General features: G+C 34.8%; 2 pseudogenes; one reads left to right on the top strand and one right to left on the bottom strand.

The window, feature by feature from the left end:
- Nucleotides 1–4259: 4259 nt before the first annotated feature.
- On the top strand, nucleotides 4260–5215 carry LOC101038927 (heterogeneous nuclear ribonucleoprotein A1-like; annotated as a pseudogene).
- A 754-nt stretch (nucleotides 5216–5969) lies between these two features.
- On the bottom strand, nucleotides 5970–7211 carry LOC101038618 (protein SET-like; annotated as a pseudogene).
- Nucleotides 7212–23519: the final 16308 nt, after the last annotated feature.

Genomic DNA, 23519 nt, shown 5'->3' with positions numbered 1-23519 from the left:
AGAAACATGAGATTGTTAAATTGCATTTCCCAAATCCAGTGAATAAATAATAAAGTGTGCTAATATTAACAACTATTAAGTTCTTTACATAACCTTAACATAGAATTATATTTTTTTAAAAAGTTATGACCTGCACTTGGTTGTTTTGAATAATGTATCAAACCAATTACTTAAAAAGAAATATACTGGTTGTAAACTGTTAAACTTTAAGTAGTATTCAATGTGGTGCTTGAGGGGTAAGCTTAGAAGTCACATTGCATGGCCATTTAAATCCTGGCTGTTTCCATTTGGCCAGATACTTTATTCATCTGTGTGACTGTTGCTCTATCTGTAACTATCTCATAGATTTATTGTGAGGAATAAAAGATGTGGTATATATGAACCCTTTCGAATAGAATCTAAACACATAACTATTAGTATTAATCAGAATGAGAGCTCCATGAGAACAGAAATTCTTTTTGTCTTATTTGCTCACTGATGTATTTCAAATATCTGAGAGACTGATTTCCAAATAAATAAATAAATCTACCAATTTAAAGAATAACTTTTAATTATACTTTGATAGTAAAGTATGACAATTTATATTAATTAACATCAGCAGAGAGAAAAAATAAAATTCTATTCAAAAGCAAAGAAAATATCATTTTTTTCTGCCTGATTTATTATGTTTTCAAAAGACATAGCTGTGAAAAAAAAACACATAGTAATACAAGAAAAAATGGTAAGAGAAAACGTATACCGGCAACTCTAATTAAAATAAAAATTATATAGCAACATTATTTATATATATATATATATATATATATATATATATATATAGAGAGAGAGAGAGAGAGAGAGAGAGAATTATACATATGATTATACATATTCTCTATCCCTTGTGTCCTCCAAGAATGACCCAAGTCCAAGTTCATTGCATTATGTGCCCATTATGGTTTTTCAAGATCTTAAATGTCTTTCTTTTATTCTGAGCCTTTTCCTCACCCTCCACCATAGAGTAAAAATAAAACAGACATAAAACAACTTTATTAGCTTTATATTGCCGCATAACAATTACAACAAACTCAGTCGCTTAAACCAAAGGCAAATCCGTATTTTGCCGTTGATGTGGATCCGGAGTCTCACATGGCTTGTGCCGTTCTCTGCTCAGGGTCTCTCATGACTGAAATGAAGCTGTTGGCCAAGGCTACCATCTGATTTGAGCCTCAGGATTCTCTTCCAACCTTGTTGAGGTTGTTGAAAACATTTAGTTCTTTGAGGTTGTGGTCTTGAGGTCCCTGCTTTCTTATTGGCACATGACTAGAGGCTGTTCCCAGAGGCTGCCTGCATGTCCTTGCCTTGCGACCTCTCCACAGGTTATTCACAGCATGGACATTTGTTTGTTTGTTTGTTTTCCAGGGGATTTGTAAGTCCTCTCTCTGATGACTTTGGAGGCCAGCCGGAGAAGCTGAGCTTCCAAATGACTTCTCTTATTAGGTCAGACCCACCCAAGATAATCTTGTTACCACGTAAAGTACCATGTATCATCATCCTGAGAGCACCATATCGTTTTATTGACTGGTTCTCTTCACACTTGAATAGCAGGGGATTATGCAAGTGTGAGGCTCATTGGGGATCATCTTAGAATTCTGCCTTCCACAGCACCCAAAGCAAACAGAAACAAAACAAGGAAAATAAAACAAAACGGCCTTTCCTTGCAACCCCCTTTCTTATTTCTCTTCCCTGCTACACTTGAGATAACACTGTATTTGCTGATTTCTATACTTTCTCAACTCTTATTACAAAATATGCTTTTCTTTAAAACTATTCTATGCCTATCCAATTGCTCATTAGCCATCTCCATTCACAACATCTTTAAAAGCATTATGTCCACATAGAAATGTATTTCTTTTCTTCCTTTCATTTCTTTTATTTTTCGATATAATGGCCCAATCAAATATCTTTTCTTCCAAAATAAAAATCCTAAAATTATACTTGATTCTGTCTACTCCTTTATTTCCCACAGAAGGTAGTAATTAAATCTTGTAAATCTTACTTAGAAATGTGAATACTGGTCCATTTCCAAGACGTCCAGACATTGTTTTCACTCAGTTTCTCTTCAGCATATGGGCAGCCTCCTCCCTGCTTATCCTGTCATCTGCAGTCACTGTCTCTGTTTCTCAACAGCACTGTTATTTCCCACTGTTTCCCTAGAGATAAAAATGTCCAACAAATGAATTGAGGCACCTTTCAAAATTCTAGCACAGCGTTTTTCAAGATTTAATACTCAGTAACTTTGTGACTTTTGAAGATGATCATTGGTACTTTAAAATCACAAACTGGTTCGAGTTTGGGGATTTTTAAATTACTAAAAAGTAAATCCAACCTCATTTGTGAACAGTTACAGTTCTCTCTTGGATATGTCATTTACACAGCAGAAATGTTTTCTAAGTAAGGAAACTCTGGCATGATGAAATATTAAATGTTGCTGAATAATGTTCTAAAAACCCTCAGGCCATCTGTAGGCTTAAAATGGGTTTGTGTTTCATATCTTTGCTTTCAAAGTCCTCCAGTGACTTTACATATATTTTTCTGGTAATTTAGATATCATTGAACTGGAGATTCCTTAGTGAAAACCTTTAATACTCTTGAAGAAAAATTAAAAAATAATAGTTTGATACACTAGAAAAGTCTTTTTTCTCTTGCTTTTCCTACACGCTAAATCTGAAAATTTAGTCTTTGCTAAAAGGGTTGAGATTTGTGCCCATTATTGGTTTTCAAGATTTAAATAAAAGTTTTTGTGTTTGCTTCTGGAATAAAAATGCAAAAAGGACCCAAAATACTTTTAAAATATTCAAATTTTCCAACTGTGCCTAACATGACACATTTTAAACTTCAAAGAAATATTGATTTATCCCATAAAACAAGTTGTATGTTTTTGAGCAAAGGCTCAGAGTTCCTTTTGCCTATCTGTGCTTCCCATGCCTGTCTGTGATTTAAGTCACTGAGTGTCTTGTCTCCATTTGGAGGCCTGCATATATTTTTTTTCCAATTTATAGTCTTAATTTACTTCAGATTTTGTGGTTTTGTTTTGTTTTTTTAGAGACAGGGTCTCTCTCTTGGCCACACTGGGGTGCAGTTGCATGATCATGGCTCATGTAACTTCAAACTCCTGGGTTCAAGTGATCCTCACTCCTGAGTAGCTGGGACTACAGACGCCCATTACCGCATCTGGCTAAGTTTTCTCATTTTTTTTTATAGAGACAGGATCTCACTGTGTTGTCCAGGCTGGTCTCAAACTGCTGGCCTAAAGCAATCCTTCTGCCTTGGCCTCCCAAAGTACTGGCATTACAGGCATGATTCCCTGTGCCTGGCCAGTCACTCAGTTTTAATATGGTTTTTCTATTTTTATTTTATTTTTTGAGGGGAAGTATATATATAAATATATATATTTATGGAGTCCATGAGATACAGGCATGCAATGTGCAATAAGTGCATCATGGAGAATGGGGTATGTATCCCCTCAAGCACTTATCCTATGAGTTACAAACAATCCAATTACACTCTTCAGGTTAATTTATAGTGCACAATTATTATTGACTATAGTCATCCTATTGTGCCATCAAGTAGGTCTTATTCATTCTTTCTAGTTATTTCTTTTTGTACCCATTAACCATCCCCACTTCCCCCCTAGATTCCAAATGCCCTTCTCTGCCTCTGGTAACTATGCTTCTACTCTCTATGTCCATGAGTCCAATTGTTTTAATTTTTAGATCCCACAGATAAGTGAGAACATGTGATGTTTGTCTTTCTGTGCCTGGCTTATTTCACTTAACATAATGATCTTCAGTGCCATTTATGTTGTTGCAAATGATTGGATTTCTTTCTTTTTTATGGCTGCATAGTGCTCCATTGTGAGTATGTACCACATTTTCTGTATCTATTCATCTGTTAATATTGTTTTTCTAAAGAAAGAGCTAAAATATTTTATTTAAAATTCATCAATGTATAGACTATGATAATGTGATATGTGAAAAAAATTGCCTGTGGAAGTAGGGGTCATAGCCATAGTTTTACCGAAAATCATGAGCTTGAAAGAAACATCTGAAAAAAAGTTCTAAATAAAATTTTAATAGGAAAGAAAAAATAATCTGTGAAAACACACAACTTTTTCAAATATTAAAAAATATTGCTGAGATGTGTTCCTGAGCTTGCTCCTTTCTGCCTGTGGATGCCGCTGAGGAAGCATTGTTAAAAAGTCCTTTCTTCGCCCTACTGTCATGTCCAAGTCAGAGTCTCCTAAAGAGCCTGAACAGCTGAGGAAGCTCTTCATTGGAAGCTTGAGCTTTGAAACAACCAAGGAGAGCCTGAGAAGCCATTTTTGAGCAGTGGGGAATGCTCATGGACTGTGTGGTAAGGAGTGATCCAAACACCAAGCCCTCCAGGGGCTTTGGGTTTGTCACATATGTCACTGTGGAGGAGGTGGATGCAGCCATGAACGCAAGGCCACACGAGGTGTATGGAAGAGCTGTAGAACCAAAGAGAGCTGTCTCAAGAGAAGATTCTCAAAGACCAGGTGGCCACCTAACTGTGAAAAAGATATTTGTTGGTAGCATTAAAGAAGACAGTGAAGAACATCACCTAAGATTATTTTGAACAGTATGGAAAAGTTGAAGTGATTGAAATCATGACGGACAGAGGTGGTGGCAAGAAAAGAGGCTTTGCCTTTGTAACCTTTGACGACCATGACTCCGTGGATAAGACTGTCATTAAGAAATACCATACTGTGAGTGGCCACAACTGTGAAGTTAGGAAAGCCCCGTCAAAGCAAGAGCTGGCTAGTGCTTCACCCAGCCAAAGAGGTCAGAGTGGTTCTGGAAACTCTGGTGGTGGCAGTGGAGGTGGTTTTAGTGGGAATGACAGCTGGTCATGGAGGAAACTTCAGTGGTTGTGGTGGCCTTGGTGGCAGCCATGGCGGTGGTGGATATGGTGGCAGTGGGTATGGCTACAATGGATTTGGTAATGATGGAAGCAGTGTTGGAGGTGGTGAAAGCTACAAAGATTTTGGCAATTACAACAATCAGTCTTCAAGTTTTGGACCCGTGAAGGGAGGAAACTTTGGAGGCAGAAGCTCTGGCCCCTATGGTGGTGGCGGCCAATACTTTGCCAAGCCACTAAACCAAGGTGGCTGTGGTTGTTCCAGTAGAGCAGCAGCTATGGCAGTGGCAGATTTTAATTAGGAAACAAAGCTTACCAGGAGAGGAGAGCCAGAGACGTGACAGGGAAGCTACAGGTTATAATGGATTTGTGAACTGAGCCAAGCACAGTGGTAGCAGGGCCTAGCTACTACAGAGAAGACATGATTTAGACAAATACTCGTGTGAATGGGCAAAAAACTCGAGGACTGTATTTGTGACTAATTGTATAACAGGTTATTTAGTTTCTGTTCTGTTTAAAGTGTAAAGCATTCCAACAAAGGGTTTTAATATAGATTTTTTTTGGTACACATTTAGTTTTATTGTAACAAAGCAACTTGTACACTTCTAATGTTTAAAACTGAGCATCATCTTTCCTTTCCAGTGAAACAAAAAGAAAATTTAAAATTAAACAGGAACAAAATTACGATAGAGAATGTCAATTCCAAATAAGATCCTACAGGTTCTGCTGATTCTCCCATTGAGTGGCAGGGCTCAAGTCATCATTAGGAGAGAATTTATTTTAAAAGTGTCATCTTAAACTGCAAGGATGTCTGTCAAATGTCACAATTAAACATGCCAAAGGAGAAACCATGTTGTCAAAATGCCCACTTACCCCCGCCAAACATCTCAAACCCACCTTTTGCTGACCTTCTATAACCCCATTTTTTTAAGTTTTTTTTTTCTTTTTTTAAACAAGAGAAAGTAGACAGATGCATGTTGGAAAATGCTAACTGTCCATATTCACATAGAGACACAGTGTACTCTTTGATCCCAATATACAGAGAAAGGAGGAAAAAAGCTAGAGTTCTATGCACTACTGCACAGGGGCCTCGCACCCTCCAGCTTCCAGCAGAGCGAAGAGGGCAGGTTTTTCTTTTTTCCCGCAGAGCTCGATAGTGTTGATTCCATACAGTTTTTGTTAAGACAGGAAGGGATAAAATGAATTTCAAATAGAAAGGGGTAGAGACTCTTTTCCCATTGTATCCTGCTCAAGATATTTCCCCCAAAATAAGTTGAGAACCATGGTGTAGAGAAAAGAGACCTCAAAAACAGGGTGACTGAGCACAAGAGGGAAGAAAAAAAAAAAAAAAAGACTGCAACTTGCTCCCAGGGACTGGAGAAAATTTTAAAAAAGGAAGATTGGAATCCATCAGTGTTCTGTTCGTCATCTTCTCCTTCATCCTCCTCTCCTTCCTCCCCTTCATCATCATCTTCATCTTCTTCACCTTCATCCTCATCCCCTTCTTCATCAATATCTTCTAATCCTTCCTCTTCATCATCATCATCATCATCTTCTTCTTCTCCTTCTTCATCATCCATATCAGGAACCAAGTAGTATTGTAATGGGTTTGGCCAAATATCATCTTTGATGACCTCTCCTAATTCATCAGCACCTGCATCAGAATGGTCAGTAAACCAGGTAAAGAAGCTCTCTGGTTCCTCATGCTGCCTCTTCCTGCTGGCTTTATTCTGCGTTTGACTTGAACGTTTCGTCAAATCCTTTCCAGATTTCCATTTGATTTCGGTAGACTTTGAAGATGGATCACCAGTCTCATTCAGATGAAATTCTTTGGAGAGAACTTTATTTTCAAAGTAAGGATTTTCATCAAAATAAAAATCTATTCTGTAACCTGATTTAATATCTTCAAATTCTGTCACTTCAACGCTGGTCAAATCATGCAGTGCCTCTTCGTCCTCCTCCCCACGCAGTGCAGACACTCGTGGATGGTTGACAAATGTTGTTACCCAAAAATTTGGGATTTTGGCGATCAATTCTGGCCTCTCCTGAGAAAATGGTTGGCAGAGTTTGTTATATTTCGTTCTACTTTCAAAATCTCCTCACTGGCTTGTTCATTAAGTCTGCCTATTTCATTTTGTACTTCATCAATGTGTTCAACTGCTTCTCGCTGTTCTTTTTCTCCCTTCTTTGGCAAGCCTACAGAGGCCGATGTCTCCTCTGAGGAGTCCCTAAGCAGGAGGTGGTCTTGGTTTCTTCTTTTGAGGCGAGAGTGGAGACTGGCGTTTGGGGGCCATGCTGCTGGGGAAGTCTGAGAACCGGAGCACAAGTCTTCTAGCTTGTCCGGAAGCAGGCAGAACGCTCTAGATTTTTTTTTTTTTTTTTTGTACTCATGCTGTTGATTGCTAAATGTAATAGTCTGATTGTGATGCTAAATAGAAGTCTTTTTTTGTTTTTGTTTTTAATTTGCTGTGTAAAGTTAGTATACTCTGAAGCCATCTTGGTAAATTTCCCCAACGCTGTAAGTTAGAATTCCTTCAGGGTGATGCCAGGTTCTATTTGGAATTTATATACAACCTGCTTGGGTGGAGAAGCCATTGTCTTTAGAAACCTTAGTGTAGTTGAACTGATAGTTACCCTTGTAACCTGAAGTTCACCATTCAAAGGGATTACCCAAGCAAAATCATGAAATTATTGGTTATAAAAATGATTCTTGGAACATCCTATCCAATATATCTAAATTGAATAATTGTATCAGATAAAATTGTAGATGGGAATGAAGCTTGTATATCATCCATTATCATGTATAATCAATAAATGATTTAATTCTCTTGAAAAAAAGAAATATTGCTTTACTATGTATGATACTGTGGCTTAAATAAACTTCTTAGATTATTGGACCTAAATGATAATATTCTTCTCTATCATCATTAAAATATTGGCCAAGACTTGCTTACATAAGGCACTTAGTAAGAGTAGGCAAAGTTAGTTAGAAAGATAATCCCTGAACACATAGAATTAATTATTAGACAAAAACTTTTGAGGCCGATATAAATAACTAAAATGTATTAAACACATACTATTTGGCAGTACTTTTCTTTGTATTTAATCCCTTATAGTTATATGCTATTATATATAAAATATCATTTTTCAGATGAGGGAAAATGATGCACGGAGAGGTTAATCTATTGCCTAAAGTAAATAATTAGTAAGTAAAACATTTAGGATTCAAACTCAGAGCCCATAACCTTAACCGTTATGGTATCCAGCCTTTGAAGAATCAACTTAACTTGATTAATGTGATATTTTTAAATATTAGCTTTTAAAAATATTTTTGTGTGTATGTGTGAAATCCTCTACAAGAGTATTAGCTTTAAAGAGACACAAATTTTGCTCTATGTGGAGAAATAGAAACTGGAAACAGAAAATCAGAAAATATGCTTTTTACTAGTTGAGGATGTAAGAGAGTGTGGGGAAGAATCTATATTAGTGTGTTAGAATCAAGGACCTTTAAAGTCATATTAATAAATACACTTATTTTACTTCAACAGTAAAGTTTTCTCAGATTGCTACCTATTTTAAATATAACCTTTGTATTTAATTTATACTAAATGTATTATCTATATTTACCTCCATCAGGAAGGCTTCTGATCTTTCTAAAATAAGCCATTATTTCATTTCTTTAAGAACATTTTTAAAAAAATTTACATTATTTTTTCTATTATTCTGTGAACAGTAACAACATCAAAGGCTTGCAGAAACTTAATGGAATAAAAACAAAATTGAGCTGCTACCCAGACAAAAGGCTTTTATAAATTAATCACTATCATGCAAAAAAGATCAGAAAGCAATTTTTCCAAGAACAAAAACTGCCCTATTTCCTGTCGTGTGACTCGCACTCTGAGCTATAAATAAAAGAGACCCAGAGAGACAGGACAAGAAAGATAAGAGTAAGTGAAAACACTGTTAGCTATGAATTCTGAACTAAATGAATAAGCAATTGACAAGTGGCTCATAGGATTTTTTTTAAACTCTTAAAAAAACTCTATAGGTTTAGTTAAATTCATTGCTTGCCATAAACCACTATAGTATATTTCTGTGGATGTGTGTGTCCATGCATGAAGTCAACTATTTTATGAATCTATATCCCTGTGTATAACTTTAGTTGACTGCAATCACGCTTTTGGAAATAGGGAGAGCAGAAATGAGTAAGTAGCTATATATGTTTATAATTTATAGGAATATTCTGAGATACCAAGAATTATTCTTCTTTGTTAGTAACAGTGAACTCAGAGATACAGTATTTTATTAGTTTTCTCTGTGATGGAATTATACTTACTGCCTCTCGTAATCTCCGTGTATCCCAATCCCATACCATTGTATGACAAAAAATTAGATTTATCAAGTACATTTTTACATACTTTTTTTTTTCAAGATTCACTCTGTCACCCAGGCTTGAGTGCAGTGGCAATCTCGGCTCACTGCAACATCTACCTCCCAGGTTCAAGCGATTCTCCATCCTCAGCATCCTGAGTAGGTGGGGTTACAGGACTGCATCACTACATCTGGCTAATTTTTGTGATTTTAGTAGAGATGGGGTTTTGCTACGTTGGCTACATTGGTCTAGAACTTCTGACCTCAAGTGATCCTCCTGCCTTGGCTTCTAAAAGTGCTGAGATTAGAGGTATGACCACCATTCCTGGCCCATTTTTACATATCCTTAAATAAATAATGCAGGACCCATAAAAACAGCATAAACATTTATACTTATAATTATTTAATTTTAAAATACATTGCCAAATATAAGCTAGAGTAAGAAATAATGAAATATATGAAATATGTTTTTTCAATGAAATATTATTTAACTATAAAAAAGGATGAAACCTTATTATTTAAAGCAGCATGGATGGAACTGGAGGATGTTAAGTGAAATAAGCCAGGAACAGAAAGTTAAAAACCACATGTACTCATTTATATGTGGAAACTTTAATTTATATATAATTTATATATAAATATTATATAAATATATATACAAATGTAATTTATATAGATTCCCCCATATATAAATATATATAATATATTTAGTATAAATTACTCATTTATATTGGGAAACTACAAAAAGTTGATCTGACAGAAGTAAAAAGTAGAACAGGAAAAAACTGATGCTACAGGACAGGAAGGGTATGGTAAAAGGAGAGATAGGGAGAAATATGTTAAGGGATACAAAATTTCAGCTAGGCTAGGTAGGAGAAATAAGTTACAGTGTTCTATACCACTGTAGGATGACTATAATTCACAATAATATATGTTTTAAATAGTTAGTTCTTTTTTTTTTTTTTTTTTTTTTTTTTTTTTTGAGACGGAGTTTCGCTCTTGTTACCCAGGCTGGAGTGCAATGGCGCGATCTCGGCTCACCGCAACCTCCGCCTCCTGGGTTCAAGCAATTCTCCTGCCTCAGTCTCCTGAGTAGCTGGGATTACAGGCACGTGCCACCATGCCCAGCTAATTTTTTGTATTTTTAGTAGAGACGGGGTTTCACTTAAATAGCTAGTTCTAACACAAATAAATAATAAATGTTTGAAATGATGAATATGCTAATTACCCTGACCTGATCATTATACATTCTATGTATCGAATATCACTATGTTCCCCATGAATATGTACAATTATTATTTATCAGTTAATAAAGTAAACTTTAAAAGAAATATATGTTTTTAGTACATAATAATAACAGAAACTGTTCATTAGCTCTAATAGAAAAAACTAGGACATGGATAATTGTAACCAAAGTGTCTGTAAACCTCATATTTATAGTCTTCTGGCTCACTTATTGCCTACTCTTACTAACTGTGGTGAATTGATTGTCACAAAGTGTCTGTTTTTTTTTAAACAGGAAATATGAAAAAGAATAAAATATCTAAAAGGTTTTATGCGCGTATTTACTATAAACCTTTTTCCTTTTCTTGGTATAGTTCTGCACTTTTATCTACAGACTCCAAAATGAGTCAGGATTCGTTTTGCCAACAGACGGGCAATTGAAGTAAATTTCAAATGTAGCCAGTCCTAATTTTACTAGAAATGGCCTTCAGCATTCATTCTTCTCTTTCCTGAAACTTCCCTGGTCCCCTCCTACAAAACTATAGTAGCAACAACTTTGATGTGATTTTTGTCTTTGAGTGTAAAGCAAATGCTTTCAAAATATACTTTAAAATAGTGTTATTGTGATCTCTTAGGCTAAAATGGCTTTATTTATGCACAAATTCAACTAATGGCTCCTAGCTCATGGAGTCTTTGATTGCAAAGATCTATTTTCACCAGATGGGGATGTGGCATTAGGAAAGAGCAGCCCTGTAGAGTAAAAAAACAGTTCTACAACCAGGGAAGTGCAGAGGGCAAAAAGCTACCTGTGCTTTTTAGGATTTGGCCATAAAATAAGTGACAAACATATTTTGAAAATATTTCATGGTGATACTAATCTAGATGATTTACGCTGGTTAGACATCTGCACATTGGACTTGATTTATTTATTTATTTTTCTTTGTTTCTTGCTTGCAAAAGGGACTTTGTTGTCAACTGGCTTTTTTTCTATTCAGGTAAAGCATTTATGAACATCTAAATAAATGGTATTTTAAGAAGAAGGGGCAAGAATTTTTTTGTTTTTTTGAAAGTCTCTTAAGATAGTAATGTGAGGCAGTATTATTTTACCATTTCACAGTTTGTTTGTTTTAAGACAGAATCCCACTCAGCTCCCCAGGCTGGAGTGCAGCAGTGCAATCTCAGCTTACTGCAACCTCTGCCTACTGGGGTCAAGCAATTCTCCTGCCTTAGCCTCCCGAATAGCTGGGACTACAGGTTCATGCCACCACACCCAGCTAATTTTTATATTTTTAGTAGAGACAGGGTTTCACCATGTTGGCTAGGATGGTCTCAATCTCTCAACCTTGTGATCGGTCCACCTCGGCCTTCCAAAGTGCTGGGATTACAGGTGTCACAGTTTGTTTTTTATCCATTTTGCATTTCCTTGTTCTTAGGATGCTGTATTCTAAATTTTCCAAGTTGGTAGTTATTTATAAATATTATTAGTAACCATTGACATATTTTTGTCTATACAGTTAACCCTTGAACAACATGAAGGTCAGGGTGCCAACCCCCTTGCAGTTGAAAATCTATATATAACTATTGACTCCCCCAAAACTTAACTACTGATAATAGCCTACTGTTGACCAGAAGCCTTACCTATAACATAAATGGTCAGTTAACACTTACTTTATATGTTGTATGCATGATATGCTGCATTCTTACAAAACTGTAAGCTAGAGAAAAGAAAATGTTATTAATAAAATCATAATGAATAGAAAATATATTTACTTATCATTAAGTGGAAGTGGATCATCATAAAGATCTTCATCCTTGTCACCTTCACATTGGCTAGGATGAGAAGGAGGAAGAGGAGGGGCTGGTCTTGTCTCTGGGTGGCAGAGGCAGAAAATGCCGTGGAGGTGAAAGCAGAACAGAAGAGGCAGACACACACTCGGAGTTAACTTTTGTTGAAAAGAAAGCCAATAAAAGTGGACCCACATAGTATTGTTCAAGGGTTAACTGCATTATATTTTCACTAGTATTATTTTATCACATTTCTGAATAAATGGGTGCAGTTGACAAAATAAAATTTATAGGTATACCTCAGAGATATTCCAGGTTTGGTTACAGGCACCGCCATAAAGCGAATAGCACAATAAACTGAGGTACATTAATTTTTGATTTTCCAATGTATATAGAATTTATGTTTACATTGTAGTATAGTCTATTAAGTGTTCAATAGCATAATAGGTTAAGAAAAAGCATATATCTTACCTTAATTTAAAAAAATACTTTATTGCTAAAATGTTCTAATGATCATCTGAGCCTGTAGCAAGTGGTAATCTTTTTCCTGGTGGACTTTGGAAGGTCCTGCCTCATTGTTGATATCTGCTAACTGAAGCTTGGGGTGGCTGTGGCAATTTCTGAAATAAACAAGACAATAGAGGAGTTTGCTGCATCGATTGACTCCTTGAGGAAAAATTTCTCTGTAGCATGTGATGCTGTTTCATAGCATTTTACCCAGATTAGAGCTTCTTTCAAAATTGAAGTCAGTCTTCTCAAACCCTGCTGCTGTTTTATCAGCTAAATGCATGGAATATTCTAAATTATTTTTCATCATTTCAACAATGTTCACAGCATCCTCACCAGGTGTAAGTTCCACCACTTGCTTTGCTCATCCATAAGAAGCAACTCCCCACCTGTTCCAGTTTTATTATGAGAGTGCAGCAATTCAGTGACAAGTTCAGGCTCCACTTTCAGTTCTATTTCTTGGGCTATTTTTACCATATCCACCATTACAATAGTAACATCAAAGATCACTGATCACAGATCACCATAACAGATATAATAATAATGACGAAGTCTGAAATATTATGAGAATTAACAAAATGTAATACACAGACATTAAATGAGCACATGCTTTTGGAAAAATGGTACCAATAGACTTGCTCAATGCAGGGTACCCACAAACCCTCAGTTTGTATAAAAAAGCACAATCAAGTGAAGCACAAAAAAGGAGGTGTGCCTGTATTCACGTGATCATCAACATTTCAAATCGTGCTGATTCGATTGTATAACATGTTTTATTGTGTATAGCTCTGAGGTAAACTCTCAGCATTTAGAGTTGGAGAAGAAGTTTTCAGGAGAACTTCATTTTAGGGAATTATTTGATGGGATTAGCTTAAAAATACCTATACCCACAATTTAACAACATAAAAATAGAAATTAATGTGCTCGGATGTTCCCATATAAATTTTAAATGTTCATTATTAAAGCATTATTTTTAGTAAATTGAAAACAACTTGAATATGCATAAGTGGGTAAGTGACTAAATTATAATACTCTTCTGTTATCCTAAGAGGATATGTTCCAAGACCCCCCGTAAATGGCTGAAATCATGAATAATACTGAACTTGATTGCCATTAGTCTCTCACCTGCAAGTTTCGTGACTTTTTCATATTAACTAAGAACTTATCACTGTGGCCATAATCATTACAGTTTGAGATGTGACAGCAAAACTAGCATGAATTTCTTTTTTTTCTTACTACTGCATGGACGGTAAGTGCACCAGAGATGAGTTCTTATGGTAGATCTTAGCAACCTCAGCGTAAGATTTTTTTCTTTCCTTAAGTTGAGAACTTTCGTATTTTCACTTACAGAAAGCACTTAGTTGGCTTCTTTTTGGCATATACAAATTGCCAGCATCACTACTCTTGCACTTTAGGGTCATTATTAAATAAACACTTTAATATCTGACAGTCAATCTGATAACTCAGGGGTAGGGTAGACAGTATGAATATGCTAGACAAAAGGATAGCTCACATCCCAGTGGAAGGGAGCGAGATTCATTGTGCTACTCAGAATGGTGCACAATTTAAAATTTGTAATTGTTTATTTCTGGAAGTTTTTCATTTAATATTTTTAGATCATAGTTGACCATGAGTAATTGAAACCCATGAAAAGTGAAACTGCAGATAAAGCAGGACTATTGTAATAGATAGAGATTAAATTAATTAACAATTTTGCTACTCTAGAATTCCATACTTACAGTAAATGTAGACTATCTTCAAAGACTTGAAGGGATGTCCTTAATAGAGTTTAATTTTTAAAAATGCATGGCCCTATATAGTAATATTTTGTCATTCTGACTTAATGAAGTCTGTTTTTTAATCCCTAGATAACAACAAAAAGCCTTATAAATGGGAACACGCAGATATACACAAAAAGGGCCATTTTGCACTTAATCTATCTATTCTGCTTTAAGTAAACTCCCCAAAATTATACAACACAAAGTTTACTTTTAAAATTTTTGTTAGTCATAAGTGAGCTACAAACATTACATGTCATTCTGTATTTCAAATTGAGGGACTGGAAAAATTCTTCGAATCTTACCATAATACATTGCTTTTCAGATTGCTTTGCCACATCTCCATACCTACATGGGTAGATCTAGGAAACAAAAAACAAACAACAACAACAATTAAAAAAAAAAAAAACACAGCAGTGAATATCACAACAACAACACAAGAAGAAGAATGAAGAATTTATCCTAGATAACTCTCAGTATAGTAAACCCTCCACAGCTCACCTCCCATATCCCAAAGGCAGTTATTGTTAGAAAATTCCAAAAGGGCTGACCCAGCAGCTCTCACAAACCTGTCTGCTATGGCTATCACACTTTGTCCATTCTGATCTTTTCTCCTGCATGGCTTCCACTTACCCAATTCCATGGCCTAAAAAAATGTTGTCAACTGTTCATCATGAAACTAACAATGACCATACAGAGGAAAATATTTTGTCTGACTTCCATCTCATTTAAAATAGTAAATTAAGCATTACTTAGAAAATAAAATATTGGAAATTTTCATATTAAAAATATGTATTATCGCTTCTCGGCCTTTTGGCTAAGATCAAGTGTAAAAATATGTATTGCCAGTAAAATGGGCTGAGCTGAGTAGGAAGCACCCACATTAGAGAAATAGTAGTAGCTCGGAGTATGTGTGCTTTTTCATTGGGTAGTGGCAGGGAAGAGTTGTGAGAAAATTTACTGTTAACACTACTAGCAACTAGTCTATACCAATATTCTTAGAACTTATATGCCCGCTACAGTGCTAAGTCCTTCACATGAATTATCAGGTTGATTTTCAGAATAATCTTATAAAGTAAATATTGTTATTATCTTCATTTATGGAAAGGCAATACAGAAACTTCTATGACTTAAGTAGTGAGGGCACATAGCTAGTAAGGGACAGTCAGGACTGACACCATATAATGTGCACTCTGATATTCAGCATTTATTTTGAGTACCTCATTGGTGCACATTTCTGCATTCTAGATTTTGAGGGGACTATTAAGAATAGTGTTTACACTCTAGCAATGCATGTGATGGTTTTGATTTTAAAATATATTAAAATGTATTACATGAGGGATCCTGGGAAGATTAACCTGGCATTCAGTGGAAGATTGAATTGGAGTAGGGGGAGATTAGAGGGAAGGGTATCAGGTAAAAAGCTGTTAAATAGTTCAGAAAATAAGCTAATGAGGGTGTTGGGAGGGGTGTTGTTGGTAAAGTTGCTTTTACATGAAAAATGGATTCTCTTCAAAGCAGAAGAATATGCATATGTAATATTAACTTAAACTGCAGCTTTGGAATGCCTCTAAAGTAAAGAGCTGTTATTTTACAATCACATATAGGCAAAGGTGTGTGATGTTGAGCATACCACAAAACTATTTCCAATTGAGAAAATGATTTTTATAAACAGCTCAAACTATCACTTAAATTATAAACATTTTCTTATGTAAATGAATAATTATTTCAAGTTTCCTTATTCAACTTTTAAATTAACATTTGTTTACTGAACATTTACTATGTGGTGCCATGAGCTAGAGTTTTCATTCATATGATAATTGTATACCTGAAACAATGTCAACCAATGAAAGAAAAGAAAAAGAAGCTAAAGGTACTTTTCTGAAATCCTTATTAAACTCATTTTTTCCTTCATTTCAGGATAGGTACATTCTTACATTGTTTCTATGTCATTGGAAACTGTTTGTAGTCTTATTGCTGTCTATCAAAACATGAGCATGCTTTTAAAACATGAAATCTTGTGATTAATCTGTTGTCATGCATTGATCACCCATAATACATCTGTTAATCTTGAATCTCATAATCTATCAAATTTGCTTAGAGTGAGAATTATGTATGTTGTTATTTGCCCAAACAACTTATTAAATGAGACCTTCTCTATATACAGGCGAAGATCAATATTAAAATTATACAATACCAATAATCTTAGGAAAAAATTTTGGGAAATAAAAAAGTTATTTTCTAATCCAGATTAAGAAAAACTTGAGCTGCTTAGCATTTCAGTGTCAGTGAAATTGAATATTTAGAAATATTTTACTCCATAGAAAATCTGTCTAGTTTCATATCTCAGTTGCTTTCCAATCAATTGCATTTGTTGTGGTATAGAAATGATTAAATATTATTAAGAAAGTGATATATTGAGTCAAACTTGATTCATTGTATCTGATGCTCTTGAGAAAATGTCAGCTTCCTTTCATGTCTCTCTTTTGCTCACACTTGAAATGATGAGGTATAAATGACCAAGGAAAGCTACGGACTTTTCTAGTCCAAAGGCTGAAGCAGACACTCAAATTGGGATCTTGTCAGAAGGAGGTGTGAAGTCAGGCTGCCAGAATGATGATATCACATTCTTGGCCACTCTGATGTGAACACTAGAGAGAATTATTTAGTGATAAATGCTTCTTAATTCTAACAAAGTGCTAGCTCCTTCTTGGGTAGCAAATAAAACCCAGAAAATTCTCAAATGTTACAGTTATTTGAAAAGCGTTTAATATTCATATTTTATGTACATTAAGTAGAGCTCTGATCTCTGATGTTTGGAGATGCAAATTCTACTTGCATGAATGACATATGAACAAGCTGCAGAAAATATAATGTAAAAACGAGCAAAATGTTATGTAGCAAAAACTAATTGTCTTCCTCTAATTTTTTATTTTTATTCTCTATTTTATGTTCATTATATTGGTTTTTAACATATTAGAATATTAAGAATGAATGTATGTGAACATAAACTATCTATGTCATCAATGATAGGCTGTATAAAGAATATATTTTTATTTTTATTTTTAATTTAATTTAATTTTAATTTCTGGATTACATGTGCAGGGCATGCAGGTTTGTTACATAGATAAATGTGTGCCATGGCAGTTTGATGCACCTATCAACCCATCACCTAGGTATTAAGCCCCAGATGCATTAGCAATTTAACTTGATGTTCTTCCTTCCCCCACTCCCTGACAGGCCCCAGTGTGTGTTGTTCCCCAACCTGTGTCCATGTGTTCTCATTCCAACATTGAATCTTACCAATTTTACACCTAAGATGTCTCTCAAATCTTCCCACTTGCCTTCATCATTATCACTGCCACCTCCTTAGTCCAAGCTACCATCATCTCTTGCCTGTCACTCTAGTGGCCTCCTAACTAGTTTCCTCTTGGACACTCTTGTTCCTTTCTTTCCTCTCCAGGTATTCTTCACATTCAAGCAAAAATCATCTATTCAATATGCAGATCTGATTTTATCAGGCATGTGCTTAAAATCCTTCAATGGACTTCTGATTGATTTGAGGATTAGGACCAAAGTCATTAACAAGGTCTGCATAATCTGGTCTCTCCCTAACTCTTCTCCATGAAAGTCTGCATCATCTAGCCCCTCCATAACTAAACCTTCTCCTTCTTCATAAAAGTGTTATTTATCTTGTCCCATCACATGACTTTTATACTTGCTGCCCCCTCTACCCGACCTGCTCTCCTGATGCAATCATCCTTACCCCAGCTCTCCTGAGTAATGACTATTGATCCTTTAGCTTTCAGCCCAACTGTTTTTTTCTAAGGGAGGCCTATCTGTTGCTTCAGAACATACCAAGTCCTTCAAGAACCTTTTATCTGAAGCTCCTACCATAGTATAATTTACATTTTTCTGTTTGATTATCGGTCAATGCCTGTGTCCCTCCCTAGCCTGTAATCTCTGTAGGATCAGGGAGTTTCTGTATACATTACTATACCCCAAGTACCCAGAATAGATCCTAGAATACTTTTACGATCAATAATATTTGATTGATGAAAGAACCATTGGGAGAAAGGAGGCTTTATAATGAACATCACCAAGAAGCAAGAGGATGCCATTAACTCACTGGGACCTGTGGGTGTCAGGCAAGATAAGGCAAAAACTTTAGGGAATAAACATTATAACTGACATGTTTTGACTTTACCTAGGTTGCCTTTGATGCCCAATTTAGTGGTAGTCCTACCTATTGTGACATGCAAAAAGGTCTTCAACTGAGTTCTGGAAATTAGATACCAAATAATTGGCTCAAAATCATTTTGATTTAAATTAAACAGCACTTAAATTGTAGATTTAAATTATTTTTCATCCTTTAGCACATCATCTGATTTATATAATAACTACATTTAAAAATATTTCAATCCCATTAATCTGGGAACTAAGGGACCTGAAGAAGCTGACCCTGAGATTTTTTTACATTTATAGAACACTTGTTTGCAGAAAGATGAATGTTGGTAACAGCTTAATAGATCGGGCAGCTACACAATAACCCTGCACAGGCGGTATGTATTAAGATCAGCTTTGGGGGTGCTGAGGATTTTTTTCTTTTTTGAAATGTGAGATCTAAAATAATTTGGTTTCTAGCCGTTTGCCACTGTTCTCACTCGACACTTGCCGTTTTACATATGAGTACTGAGTTGACCCCAAAGGCTTTTAGGTTGAGAGGCTGCAAGGTCAGTGTCCCTGCCACCTCCCAATCGCTGCCTGTACCTACCTCAGACGTGTCTTTGTACTATCCCTGCTGGACACTGCACCTTTCCATAATTATAAATGTCTGTTTTCAGTCACTTCAAAGGTTTCCCAGCACTGGGAATCCTCCTTCAAAGCCTCTGCATTGCTGAGGAACTTCTGTCATTGACAGGAGGTCTTGCTTTGAAGTTTTTCATGCCATTTATTGATTTCTCCCTTTAAAGATGTTCAGATTAGAAAATGCTTCATCCCCTTTGAACATGTGCATATTTTTATGATGTTGAAGGGTTAATCCTTTGAAGATATTTACATTTTATAGCAATGTCCTTATATGAATAAATTTGACATCAGATATGCCACATGCTTTATGACACTTTCCTTTTCTCTGCTGGATCCTTCAAGATCAAGATCCTCTCAATTTAGTGTGGTGTTGGTTCTCATATTATGCTTTTGTTCCATTTTTAATATAATGCCCAAGAAATCAGCAAATGTGCTAAAATAAAAGGGTTTGCATAATTTGAAAATAGCCTTTATTCCAGTTATTTATATAAGTTTACTTAAAGTTGGGACATGTTTAATGTTTAAGTGTTTTCAATGTTTTCTGGATCTCATGACCATTTTTAGTGTCCTAAAGTTATACATTAGTACCAACAAAGGTTAGCTTTGAAAGGTAGCTCTATCCTAGTTATACAATGCATGATTTCATGCATATTTTTTCCCTGTATATGTGCTTAAGCCTCAGTTTCCTAATGCCTTGAAAAGAATAAGGATGATATGAGGATTAAATTTGGAAATTTCACTTTAGGAGTTTAGTACAGTGCCTCACACATAGTAAGTTTGCTATGTTTGTGGCAATTAAATGACCAAATCCAATTAGTTCAATACTGGATAACGGCCCATGTAATGTTTTAGGCATTAGCTTTAGGACTGTCCCTGCTGATCAGAAATACACCATCTCCCTCTAATGAACTGATTTCAGCAATTCTACCACTTGGAATTTCTCTCATTTAGCTTAAGATTTCGATTACTAATACAGGTAGAATCAAGTACTATTAGGAGAGGTAATGCTTTAAATCCTGGTGTAAATGAAGACTCTGAAGCATGTTGTGGTGATACAGACGAACAAGGAAAGGAGGAAACAGAGCTTAAGAGTAGAAAAGGAGCTATAAACATTGAGGGAGCAATGGAGGTAAAGAAAATGGGGTTAATGTGAACTTTCACACAATTTTTTCAAAGGTTGAAAATATATACCCACAAACACACCACCCCTAAGCCTATTTTAAAACTAAAAATGATAAGTAGTATCATAATGCAAACTAAACTACAGATGCCAATTCAAGAAATGCCACACACACAGAAAGAAAATAAATATAATTGGCATGAATTTCAATGCCTAGTGGGCTGGTAAACTCATATTAAGTGTAGTCTAGTTGTCAACCAGGAATCATATATGACCTCCCTGTGCATAATAAAAATAAAGCAGTTCTATTTAATTTCTATGTTTGGCATAATAAGATTGTAGTCATAATACCAGGGAAGCATTTTCATTTTCCTGGATGTCAGTGATTGACTTTCATTTCCCTAGCACTCCAAATGTATTGTTTCATTCAGTAATTTAATCATTTATTTATTTGATATTTATACAGTGGCAAAGAAGTACAAATGACCAATAAACACATAAAAGGATACTCAGCTTTACTATTCATGAGGGCAGTATAGAGTAAATGTAGACAACAATCAGGTACATATTTTATCCATTATCCAGTAATAGCAAGCGTTATTATCTTAATAGTATCAAGTGTTGTGGAGGAATTAGTGTTTCTTATACATTGTTGGAGGAGAAATAATTTGATATATATACATTTTGGAATATGATTAGAAATTATTTATAAAAATGTAAATGAGTATATCCTTCAATCCAGGAATGTTCCCTCTCAGTTTTATTTGTAGATGCATTGTGTTTGTGGTAGCATTATATTAATAGGAAAAAAAAAAAAGAAATAAGGAAAAGAAAGAGAAGGGAAAAAAGGAAAGAAGGAAAAAATTAACTTAAATATCTAAATTCCATTAATAATGGAATGTTTAAATGAACTATAGATGTTGAATTGCATAAAATACTGCACAGGAGTTAAGCAAAAAACAAACAAAAGCTATAAGCTACTATCTACATGACCAGACATGGAAAAATTTTTCAGCCATATGGAAAGAGAAAAAAAAGCAAAACGTCAAGAATAATATGGAGAAATAATAATATGAGCGAGACTGGTAATGTAAGATATACAAAGTATAAAACATACGTAGTCATATGTGCGTGTAAGAAATACAGCACTGTGTCATGAGGCTGCATTTGCAGTGTTAATCAATGGCAGTTCTTAATCAATATTTAATTGATTATTATTTGTGCAATAAATGTATAATAATATATAAATATGTTTATATATTCTGTGAAATCCTTTGTGTAATAGGAATATATTCATATATTCTTTGTGTAATTAAAATAATTACTTAGTAAAACTAAGTATGTACATATTTCATCAATCATCTTCTAAACAAGTTAATATACCAGATTTCATTCCAAACATGCAAATATCGAGGTTGTTTGTTAGTCATTAAATTTGTATTTAATTTTATGCAAGTTCTTTATTAGTCAAGTAATCTAAAGTTCTGCATCTTATGAATTTCTTAGAAGGGTACAAAGGGATATGGCTTTATGTTTTTGGATCAGGTAGTAATAAGATTACTGTCCCAAAGATACTTTGGATGTAAGGTGTCTGCCTTTTATATATAATCAGTGGGTACAGGCAAGAAATGTGTCTCAAGCAAAGTCTGATGTATGTTTATACCCATGCAATCTCCCACCAAGGTTTCCTAACCCCAGAGTTGCCCAAGAATCTATAGTGGTGCCAGGACTACCAAACTGTTCTCCACTTCCTCAGTTGGAAGTATTGGAAATAGAGCAATACATTTTCTGAGTTGTATACATAACATCAAAATGTTCAGGTTTTCAAATATATATTGCATGTCAAAGAGTCCTCCTTCTCTTTTCTTAATGTTTCTTACATGAAAATATATCTTTCCTACTCTTAAAAGAACTCAAGCCCTCTTAAAATTTTACTAAAAAATCAGAACCATTGAAATTCCAGTTGATCTTGAACATAGTGTAATGCATTTTACTATATTGATTCTCTTCTGGAGTCTTGTAATTATAAATAAAATAAAAGACATATATACACGTGTGTGTGTGTGTGTGTGTGTCTCTCTCTCATGAGAGAACAGACTCTACAGACTCTAGATATTTGGCCTTCATATTTATTAAATTCTTGCAACTTTTTTGCTCTTAATGTTCATTATATATGAACATGATTTTTTAAGATATAGTTTATTTTAAAATTGCTCTATTTTTGACATCAATAGTTTTATTTGGGATGTAGATTTTAACATATTTCCAACTCCTGAGTCTTGGATTGTATTCCTAGACAGCCAGCTGGTGTCTAGACCTTTTATTTTGAAAATTAAACATAATTTTTGTTTAGCCTCTACTAGACTGTGGTCTGGTTGACAAATTTTATCTTACATTTTTCTCATTAGTGAACATTGTTAAATAAGGCTATTAATAACAACTCTTTCTCTGAGTCACGGAGCTGCATCATTATTCGGTGAATACATAGCAGTCTTTATTGGCCTTTTTATACAATCCTCCACTGTTTCATAGGATTATTTGATACCAAGAAAAACATTAAAATATGCTATTCTAAGGGGAAAACTTGGATTGATTTAGGCTATTTCTCTTCAACTGTGAGTGTATTAGCAATACCAATGAAATAAATTATCCAAAATAAAATGCCCCATTAGTATTTAGGGGAAAAATTGAAACTGTCATAGAACATGTGTCTACAGATTTTTATTTGTTAATATCATATCTAAAATTTTAGCTTTTAAAAGAGTTGCACACCGAGTTTTTCTTTCTTTTTTATACTGAAGTTGTTTTTGTAATTGTCAAACAACGTGTTTTGCCAAATTAGTGCTGCTTATTTACCATGATTTTTTCCCATGAAATAATAAAATTATTTTTGCACGCTACAAGCCACTTTTCAAAACTTTTTGATGTTTCCAAACACAATTTGAAACAACACAGACAAAAATGTTTGTAAAAGCACCATCAGTTTTTATCCCATCAATAAATATTAA

The sequence above is a fragment of the Saimiri boliviensis genome, chromosome 9 (assembly GCF_048565385.1).
Source record: "Saimiri boliviensis isolate mSaiBol1 chromosome 9, mSaiBol1.pri, whole genome shotgun sequence".
NCBI classification, from domain to species: domain Eukaryota; kingdom Metazoa; phylum Chordata; class Mammalia; order Primates; family Cebidae; genus Saimiri; species Saimiri boliviensis.
Note: the sequence above shows the minus strand (reverse complement) of the source record. Positions and strands in the feature narration are given on the sequence as shown.